The sequence below is a fragment of the Grus americana genome, chromosome 11 (genome assembly GCF_028858705.1).
Source record: "Grus americana isolate bGruAme1 chromosome 11, bGruAme1.mat, whole genome shotgun sequence".
Classification (NCBI taxonomy): Eukaryota; Metazoa; Chordata; class Aves; order Gruiformes; family Gruidae; genus Grus; species Grus americana.
This window is the reverse complement of record NC_072862.1, coordinates 5,741,404-5,751,573: the sequence shown is the minus strand read 5'-3', so window position 1 is coordinate 5,751,573 and position 10,170 is coordinate 5,741,404. Positions and strand designations below refer to the sequence as shown.

Below are 10,170 nucleotides of genomic sequence, written 5' to 3'. Positions count from 1 at the left end.
AGTGGCATCTTTGTTGAATAGCTACTGTATATCTAATTCTTGGAGGGGTTTTTTCCCTCATGATGTAGAAATGGTTTCAATCCCCTTTAATATTCATTTAATGTCAGTGCAATATATATTGCCACGTTACTTACTGCATTAGTAAAAAATGTGCTTATGTGCTATGATTCTCTTATGATAGAAACATAAAATCTCGGAAGGATCAAAGTCCACCAACATTCACCCTCCTGCAACAGCAGGAAATTGATCATGCGAGAGATGCTCACCTAATGCTAACATATTATTATTATTTATTATAGCACTAACAGTGTGCTAGGTGCATTAGACGCCAGTATGAAGATGAGGTCCTTGTCCTGGAGTGGCTTCAATCTCCGGGGTGATCTTGCAAACACTTAACTATATGACTAACTATATGACTAACTATACACGCATGAAATCTTTCTAGCTCACATTTTTAAGTGATTTTTTTTTTTTTTTTTTAACGTACAAGACATTCCTGCAGGGTCCGCAGCACTAATTAAACTTAACGTTTCTCCTCTGCATCAGAGACTGTGTGCATACATAAAGGGGAAAGGATCAAACTCTTCCAGTGCCTTATGATTATGTGGATGTTTTATTAAAAAAGCCACACTTTTTCAATATGTGCCTCTTATTTCCCTACACTCTATTTCCCACTTAATATTTTACAGCCAGTAAAAGCTATATTTTGTTATGCAGTTTTGTTAGAACAAAGATCTTACTGACCACAGTGAAATTCCCGAAAGGCACTGCTGTTGGACCATAGTCTACAGAGGCAGTTGTGTAAACCAGCTCAGAAAAAGGACATACATTATACTCTGTCATGTATATGTTAGGGTTATTCAAATGGCAAATTCTGGTCTAAATCCAAACTAAAATAAGTTTTGCCCAGACCTCCCTAAGACCTCACTCTTTTAACCCTTCTGTGTTTGTGTACTTGCTTCCAATCTATCAAGGAGATCTTGCAGAGCATCACCAGCATTTCTGGCTGTGCTGCTGAGGTCTAGCAGGGCAGGAGCTGGCATCTTCTTATCTGCAGTAAAGTTAGCAGCAGCAAACTTCACTTCTCAGTAAAATTATTCAGCAGATTTCAGTACGAATGTGGCAGTTCTATTAATTTGCATTGCCTAATAATGTATGGTTTTGTTGCATGTTGTTGGATAATGTAATAGCTTTCATTTGTGCAACATTTTTTCAGAAGTTCCAAAGATGCTAGCAAATGCGAATAACTTAAATATCTCAGTTTTGGACATATGAAGCTTAGAGATTGCCAATCCGCTTTCAGATGCTGATGAGTGAGGGATGTAAATCACTCTTTTTGGTAAACTTTTGGTTTAGCTTTGGATACGTCTCTTGCTGGGTTTTCACTCTGCTAGTTACAATGCAGTCCAGTCAATAGATGGATGCGGTGGGATTGATGGACCAGTTACATCCCACCAGATACTGCTCTGTTTCTCACATATCTGATCCAGGGTTTTTATCCTGATGACAGTCATGGACTTCTATTTCCCATGTGATCCGCAATCAAAACCTCTTGTCACTCTAGTTATGTTTCCTGTATTTAATAAAAAAATATATATAGAAAGACACAACAAACTAACAACATGCAAAATATATTGATAATGAGAACAAGTTTATAATTACTAAATGCAGAGGGAGATATCAAAGCTGTGTTCTTCAAACAAGATATTATTTTGTAATTAAAAAGAACTTCAAAAGAAAAAAGCTAAAGACATGATCATTATAATGTGCATTAAGTGCAGTTGAAACACCATTTGAGTAAAATAATGCTCGGTAGCAGGGAAGAGAATTTGGAGAGAAGGAAAAAGTAAAACAATTCAGTGCTAAGAGAACCAGGTCTAATTATATTTGGAGAATTATGTTTTCTTAATATCAGTGTTATAAAATTATTGTCTGCGTTATTTATTGTACAAGTCTTAATTGATAAATATTAGGTGACTGATTCTTGCAAAAGAACAAGCGCTTGGTGGAACATATCCTGAGTTGGTTTCGTTTGTACTTATCATAAAAATGAAAACTAGTGGAGCATAAAGAACTTACAAAAAGGAAGCATTACTGTGGATTTAGTACAGTTGGTGTTTGATACACTGAGTTGTATTCATCACACAGACTGTGTCAAGACATTGCTTACAATGCATCAGATTGTATTACAGGCCATAAACAAGAACGATATTTAAATTGAATGATGCATTTGGTATCATTCTGAGTTAATTCTTATATAATAAAGTATAAAAAAAGCAAGTAGCATCCATTTCCACATAATCTCTCTTTAAACTTATCTGTATTTAACTGTATTTTACTCGTCAGCTTAGAAAAAGCAAGTATAACGGAGAAGCCACCAAATTTAAGAAGGTTATTATAAAGACATTTAGTGAGGACATGCTATTTATTGGCTTTTTGATGGCTATAATGTTAAACACATCACAAACACAAAGGGGCTTATTTCACATCTTCCTGAGACCAGGAAGCATCAGTAATATTCCCATTTATGGACAGCGACCAAAGAAATACGGTGCTATTTGGTGACGTGCCTGTCCTGTGCGGGGAATCTGTGGTGCAGCTGAGAACAGAACCAGATTTCTTTTGCTGTTTCAACTGCCACTCTTAAAACTTTTAATCAGTTTTGGTCCCCTGCTAAGGGACGCCCGTTTCCCTGTTAGACCTATTTATCCACCTAGACCTTGCAGTTGTGAGTGCAAATGTACAAATCCAGCCTCCTCTTCAGTGTGTAAAAGATGCCAAGGTGGAGCCCTGGGATTAGCAGAGTTGAGTTGTGCCTGTTGGAGGGTTCCCCAGCCCCTCTGCACACAACAGGAGCTTTGTGGCTCCTCTCCAGGACCATCGCTTTACCCTTTCCTTCCATGGTAGTTTCACCCTGTACCAAAGACTTGTGCGTGACGTAACCCACGTTCATGGGGTCACCCAACCAGCGCACCGACATAGGTTACTTGAAACCCACGCTTTCTCTGAGCAGGGAAAATACATTTTCATTTATTCTGCAGGATGAGTAGTTCCCAGAAAAACCTTTTTATTAAACTTTCCATAAGTAAAATAAGAATCCATGTATAGTTTAAGCTGTTGGTCCCCAGCCCCCTGCAGGTATATACTACTTCTAGTTGAAAGAATGACCTAAAATATATCTCTTTTTTTCCAAAGTCTTATCAGTATGTATCCTCATTAAAGAGCTCTTTTGTCACGAATTCTGATTTTTTTTTTTTCTTTCCCATGCCTTTATGTAGATAATATTCTCCTAAATCACCAACGTGGACTTCAGTAACTTGCTAGGGTTGAGATACAGAAAGAATGATTGAAGAAGATTCGATTAAGTACGTTTGAAATTTTAGCCAAAGTTTGCTTCCCCCCCACACACACTTCAAAACACCGACAGGCTGTCCTTGGTTTTGGAGCTTCTAGTTTTTCAAGGCAAAAGTTTTTTTGCACCTTTGAAATCTCTACGTATGTGCTTTATTCCTTAAGTGTATACAGACCACAGTCAAAGCATGGGCATATGTGTGCGTAGGACTAGGATGTCGTCTGGCAGATGGTGCCATGGTACCTAGATTTCTTCAGAAGTCAACTGAAGCCTTCCAGATAAATAGGAAAGCAATTTCTGAACCCATTATAAAGTGTTATTCACTCAGAATTGCTTAGAGGGGATAGCTAACATAGCATATAGAAAATTGTGGCTAACCTACACATTCCGTTGCTATGTATGGAAAGTTGAATGCCGGAGTTTGTCTATTTAACATTTTGCATGCAAAAGTACAAGGTATTATACCATCAAAACAAATATTTTCCATAAAAGGAAAACTCATACACCAAAATCAAGGAGAATAGCCCTGAGTCTCAAATCTTAATATAATTGTTAGCTCATTAACATGAAACTTGGCGGGTTTTGTACGTCCCAAAATGTCCCTATCTCTGCAGAGCTCCGTGCTGATTGCTGAAGGTGATTTTGAGACAAAACACTTGCATAACGCTACGGTACAATTTGTCTTTGTGTCAGAGGGAACTGTTGAAATGACTTGAGGTAAGCCAGCGGAGTAGTATAAGCACACGTTTGCCCGTAGTCTTACCTGAAGATATAGTTGAGCTTGTATTACAAAGAATTCAGCTGTATAAATACCTCGTGCCATCTGTGTACGGCAGGGGAATTGAGCCAGTAGAAGCTCAAGACCTGTGTCAGTGTTCTCACAGAAGGACTGTTTATGAACAGATGTTATGTGGTGTTTTTCACAGAAAATGGGCTCTGGAGAGAGAAAATGTCTATCAATTACTGAGGTATTATGTATAACAGCAATTTTTAACCTTGAGAATGATACTTAAAAGTTCTCTGTGAAATATTCAGCGCCGCGACCACTTCCTTTGTGCAAAATAACATACGCCCTTGCATATTGCACGAATTCCTTTTAATATTGCGGTTTAAGTTCTTTTGGAGACAGTATATTAGATATTGTGAAACTCATTATTCCCCTGGAAATAAACGGCGTCCTGGCTGGAAAACTTTATCTGTTTGCTGTTCTCAAAATCAAGCTGGGCTTCCAGGATCGGGTGCTTAGATGTTATGTTTTGTGTTTCCCAGACCTATCTAATACATGGATTCAAAACCTGTAATTTACTAAGCAAACTATAAACATTAAATGAATGGAAAAAATATTTATTCTGGGCTAGCCTCTGTCCAAACCTTGGTAATTAACGCTAATTCCAGTCGGGTGTTTGGAAGAATGAGGTCTTAATCTTAGTGAGTAAAGATGAATTTACTTGAAACTGCAAAATCAGGCAATATTCTGTAAAATTTAGTGATTATTTAATACATTTATTTATTTAATAGGTTGTTAATGCTAGTTCTGTTAGACTGGTCATATCATACTTTCTTTTTTTTATCCCTTCCAGAAAACTCTCAAATTCAGAGGACCTTTGAACTTGAGCTTTCCACTGCACAATGTTAAAAATTGAGCCCCCAGTTACTGCTAACAATTAGTTATCAATGTTGTGCTGTGTTTTACCAATCTGCTCTTGCTTCAGGAGACTAACTATATCTTGTAAAAATGCACTATTAAATATTCTCACATGGGATGTCTATGTTTCGGAAGACCCTTACGTGACCTGTGGACAGACACCGTGCTTTGCATAATATATATACTTTCATTTTCCTATAGCTTTCTTATTATTTATTCAATAAATCCTTTTTTCTTGCTGACAGCAGTTGTATTTATAAAGCTAAATCCAACACAGCAAAATGTTCATCACTTTATAAACTAAACGCTAATGTTTTATTTATGTGCAATGAACAGAGAAAAAAAGAACTGAATTGATGTTTACCTAACAAGCTGCAAAAAAGTGCAGTAACATAATAGTGAAGTTCATAAGCATTCTGGCTTGTAATTTTTGGTGTCAACATTTGAATTGCAGAAAGAGCTTATGCAGACATAGCACGTATACAAGTGCAGTTTAGATCTACATCTATAAAAATAACATCTGTTTAAGCATACATTACATTTAAAAATAACTGTACAGTGATCAGCTGGTTAAGTACAGTTAACCAGATGCCGTTTTAAAGTGCCAGATGGAACAATGAAACTAAGATTGAAAATTAAAAAATACTGTGAAAGGTCAAATCAATTAAGCAACCTGTTTTGTTGGCATGTAACAGTTAAAAGTAAGTTTAAACTACTTAAGGAGTGAGCAATGTGAAGATGAAGCAGTTAATTTTTAACTTGCTATTTAGAAGAGGGAAAGATAAAATGCCTGCTGTAGTTCCAGGGTCCCTCGGCAAGTCTAGGGGGATACCGGGAAAATAGACGCGGTTAGGTAATGTTTGCTTTGTTTTGCTTTCAATGTAAAATAAATAATATCTTGCAGGCTTTTAAGTAATACCTTTTATGGCCATCTGAGATCATGCAACACGTAAGCAAACATCTCTTTCTCCTCCCCTGTGATCAGCAGGGGACTCCTTGGCCGAACTGGCTCGCTCGTGGTGGGGATGGTGCCCAGAGGGGACTGGGATGGGCTCGGGTACCTGCTGACGCCAGAGGATGCCATGGGAAGCAGCCGCCCCTTGCACCTGGGCTCTCCAAGCCCTCTTTGTTTTTAGGAACTAAACCCACCTGCGTTAGGAATGCCATCTGATAACAGGTGTAACGTGAAGTTTTGGGAACAGGCGTGCCACCGTGGTTCTGTGAATAAATGACAAACATTTGTTAAAATTGCACCCGATAACAAGCCACTGAAAGACAGATATGGGGAAAGGAGATCTTATCATCCTAACCTGGTTTGAGCACAAGGGAAAGAACACCATCTTTGAAATATCAGTGAGCCAATGCACTTTCTTCTTCAGTCCTAACCAGTGTAAAATTCACAATCTAAATTCAAATTTTGGGCAATGGGACAGTGATATCCTTGCTTTAATCAGAAAGGTGTAATGATACCTGCAGGTCTGCTGGCAGGCAAGGCAGCGCTCATGGCCAGTGAGAAAGTGTTGATTTTCCCATGGAGATGACTGCAACTACTTTTTGTCAATTCTTTCCCCCCCCCCCCCCAGCAGTAACTGATTCTCAAATTGCTGCAACTCAGAGTCTCTATAACACAAGTATATTGCTGGATAATCCTCCAGCAACAGTGCAGAAACCAGTGACATCAGGAACTGTTTCGGAAAGAGGATTTAGGCACCAAACCTGGGAGAGCCGCAGGGCTCCGGGTGGGAGGGAGATGCTCCCCAGCCGCCCTGGGGAAGAAGAGCCCCTGCAGCAGCAGCGATGCCATCCATCAATGATTCGAGTGTGGCCGCTAGCTAGAAAGGGAATTTTTCCTGAATGAGTGCAGGGCTATTTTCAACCTAGGAACTTGATGTTGTTCCTTTGTTTTAGTAACTTTGTTTATATCTGGTTGGCGGAGGCCAGGGGAGGAGGGCAGAGCGCTGGGACGCGTTGCTCCTTCCTGACACCTCCCCTCTCGCTCCCAGAGTTCCCAGTAAAAGAGCAGCTGTACCTCTCTCGCATGCACAGCCAACTGTTTAGACCAAGAACACAATGAAAAGATTCTGCGGCTGTTAAAATAAATAGCTTCCCGGTAGGGGGTGGAATAGTATGGCCGTGCCTAGGAACTTTGTGTACCCTGCTTTCAGAAAGTACTGGGATAGCACACGCTATGGGGAGAGAGGAAACAAGCTTGGCTTCTGCACTTGGCTCACTTTTCCTCCTCACACTGAGAATAGTTACCATACAGATCGCTGGTCCTGTTGGATTCCCTTTCATGGAAATATTTTGCGTTCCTGCTGGTTCAGTGGCTGATGTTCAATTATTTTTATTATTTTTTTTTTTTCCCCAACAGTTTCTCTTCGTTGACAGCATAAAGCAAACATTTGGGCTTGCCGTAAATAGAGAACATACCAGACCAGCGGCAGGTAGCTTGTGATTTTTAAGTGGGTTGCCAACCGAAGTTTGTAAATCTGGGAAATCGAATCATTAGATTTAACAGACAAATGTGTATAATATAAAATCAGTGAAAAGATAATATAATAAGTACTTTGACTATTATCTGGGGGCCTAATTAGACTGGTAGAATCACTGTAGTCAGTGAAATTAGAGTTACACAACTGGGGGGAAGGGAAATCCAGCCCTTTAGCTGAATGAACGCTAATGGAGCCCTGTTGACATTTGCTGTCCCAGGTATTCAGCAGCTGTTCCTTTCCTTTGCAGAAAACAGGGCTTTGCTCTTGCCAGACCATATTTTCCTTAATTTAACCCCCTGGCAGAGGAAGCAGTGGAGAGACGAGAGGAGCTAAAGCCCTGCTTGAAGCCCAGACTGTTTCACCAAGCATCCTTCCACCCTCGTTGCTGCTTCCCTCTGGTCTCCCGAGGGTGGTACCTTGGAGCAGGATGGAGCTTTAAGTTAAAAAAAGGAAACACGTACCTCTGCCAAACCCTGTGCTCCGCTCACAGAAGCGGGTGCTGGGAGACCACTAGCCTTCAAGAAAGCCAAGGCTGTGCTCCCCACTTTACTCACCCCACTGCCCCGGGCACTGAGAGGCTGTCTGGGCAAGCAGAGGCTCTGGGGCAATGCCGCTGCCCCGGGACTGCGGGTCCCAACAGCCAAACCATGCGCAAGGCGGCAGGGGGATGTGTGGACTGGGAGTGGTGGTCTGAAGGATTGTGATGGAAAGGCTGGAGGGTACGGGAGTGAGCAGAGAACAGCAGCATAAATGTTATCGGGGTGTGTTGGGCTGGTGGCTCTTTTTGGGATGCGAGTCATTTAGCCTGAGCAAATGGTTTCCCTTGTGAAGGAAATAATTTTCAAGGAAGATATTTTGATTGAATTTTGCCATCATGCTTAGGTGCAGATGAGATGTCTGTGCTTGCAAGGCACAGTGCCTGAGTTGAATGCACTCACATTGGTAGAACATTTTGGCAGCTGAAAGTAGGACTGGGACACTTCTTCCTCTGGGAACAGGAAAGCCATAAAGCTGGAGCCTGTGGAGGGTGAGACAGGAGATCACCTGGTTCCAGGCTGCTTGCTTGTGTTTGTTTCCCCTGTACACCCAGTGCCTGGTCAGCCTTCCTCATTACTCCTCTCCTCAGTGCTCTCCTAACCTGTAGCTAAATCACCCTTGGCAAGTTTTCCTTCCCTTGTAAAGACGGTAACTCCCCTGTCAAGTTCTTGAGCGTTTGTTTGTGCAATGAAATCTGTGATGCTCTAAATCTCAATGTGCATCAGCTGGCATGCCCTGACATTTGGAGAGCCTCACATTCATTGTGTGCCAGACACACAACGAGAGGCCCCAGCACAGATGTAGCTGGACCCCAGGTTCATCTTCGAAGGTAGGAAGGGATGTGCTGTGGGTCAGCGAGTGACCTGGAGGCTTTCGGTGGGGGAGGGAGGACTGGAAGGGAGCAGTGGAGAGCCAGCTGGCTGATTGCACCGAAACCAGGACAAACAGTTGAATCTCATTTTCTTCTGAATTTCTAAAGTACTGGGACATCTGGCTACCTGAAATACATCAACAAATAGGTCAGCTAAGATTGCAGAAGCATGCCTTACACCACAGCGCCGTTATGAGAGCGAGAGGGGACCCTGCCAAGAAAAGTCTTCCTTTTTGCAGTAACATTTTCTTCTCTCTAAAATTCTCAGTAGGCTTTTTAACTAAGATCACTGGAAAATGTGTTAGTCTTGGAATCTTTAATTAAAAAAAAACCCAACCACAAGACGTTCAGGAGAAGCGTATTTCTGGGGCGGAAGCAGGAGATCTGCCACAACGGGCAGTGCGGGCAGGTCTCCGTGCTCTCCCACCCTTGGGTTTTCTGGGCGCCTGCATCTTGCTGTTCCGCACTTGCACTTTGCCTGGTCTAACCATCGCGTGGGGAGGGACCTCCTCCCCCATTTTCCCTTGTTTTCCCTCACCCCAGCACAAAGGAGTGGAAAATGCTGCTGTCCTTATTTGGGAGCACTTTGCAGCGTTTGCATCGTCCCAATACTGACGAGGGATGGAAAGCAGGAGGGAACTGGCCCCAGAGACCATCTGGTTATTTCTTCCTTCTACGGTGCGGACAGTCCCTTATAGAAAATCCCCAAATTGCCAAGAGTAATGCGTGTGTTTCATCTCTCCTTAAGCACTCACAGAATAAGATTGTTTCTTGTGGCAAGGAATGCCCAAAATGACCCTCCAAATATCTCTTTTTTTTAAAATGCAATGGTCTGATTTTTCTTTTACGCCACTGGTAACCCTTCTAATCCTGTTTTTCCCCAAATTATATTTACAGATATATTGCAGCTCCTCTCCCTGATTAGGGTGATGTATAGGAGCTGAGGTAAACGATGCCACTGTTTGTCCACTGGTTTAGGGACTTTTTAAGAAATTACTTTTAGAGCCTGAGAGATCCTCACATAACTTCTTTCCCCTCTCAAGCCAGAGAGGAATCAGTTCATCACAATAAATAAAATTCTTATAATAAAAGTAAAATGTGGAACAGGAAACCAAACCAAATCAAAGTCATGTTGTTATTGTTTATACCCTATGAATTCTGGGGCACTGAGTAATGCCTTTTTTTCAGTCTTTCTTTTCCTAAATCAACATTAGCTAGCAACACACCTAATCTTGACTCAACTGTGTTATTTCCTGCATCCCTGCCTTTCCTG

At 41.4% G+C, this 10,170-nt stretch overlaps 1 long non-coding RNA gene across 1 annotated transcript; it reads right to left on the bottom strand.

Annotated features, from left to right (window-relative positions):
* Positions 1-4,165: 4,165 nt before the first annotated feature.
* LOC129211165 (uncharacterized) lies at positions 4,166-6,803 on the bottom strand. The gene is made up of 3 exons (XR_008578765.1): positions 6,714-6,803; positions 6,147-6,215; positions 4,166-4,288 (listed from the first exon to the last, which is right to left on the bottom strand). It is a non-coding gene; the product is annotated as an uncharacterized LOC129211165 (long non-coding RNA).
* Between the last annotated feature and the right edge of the window lie 3,367 nt (positions 6,804-10,170).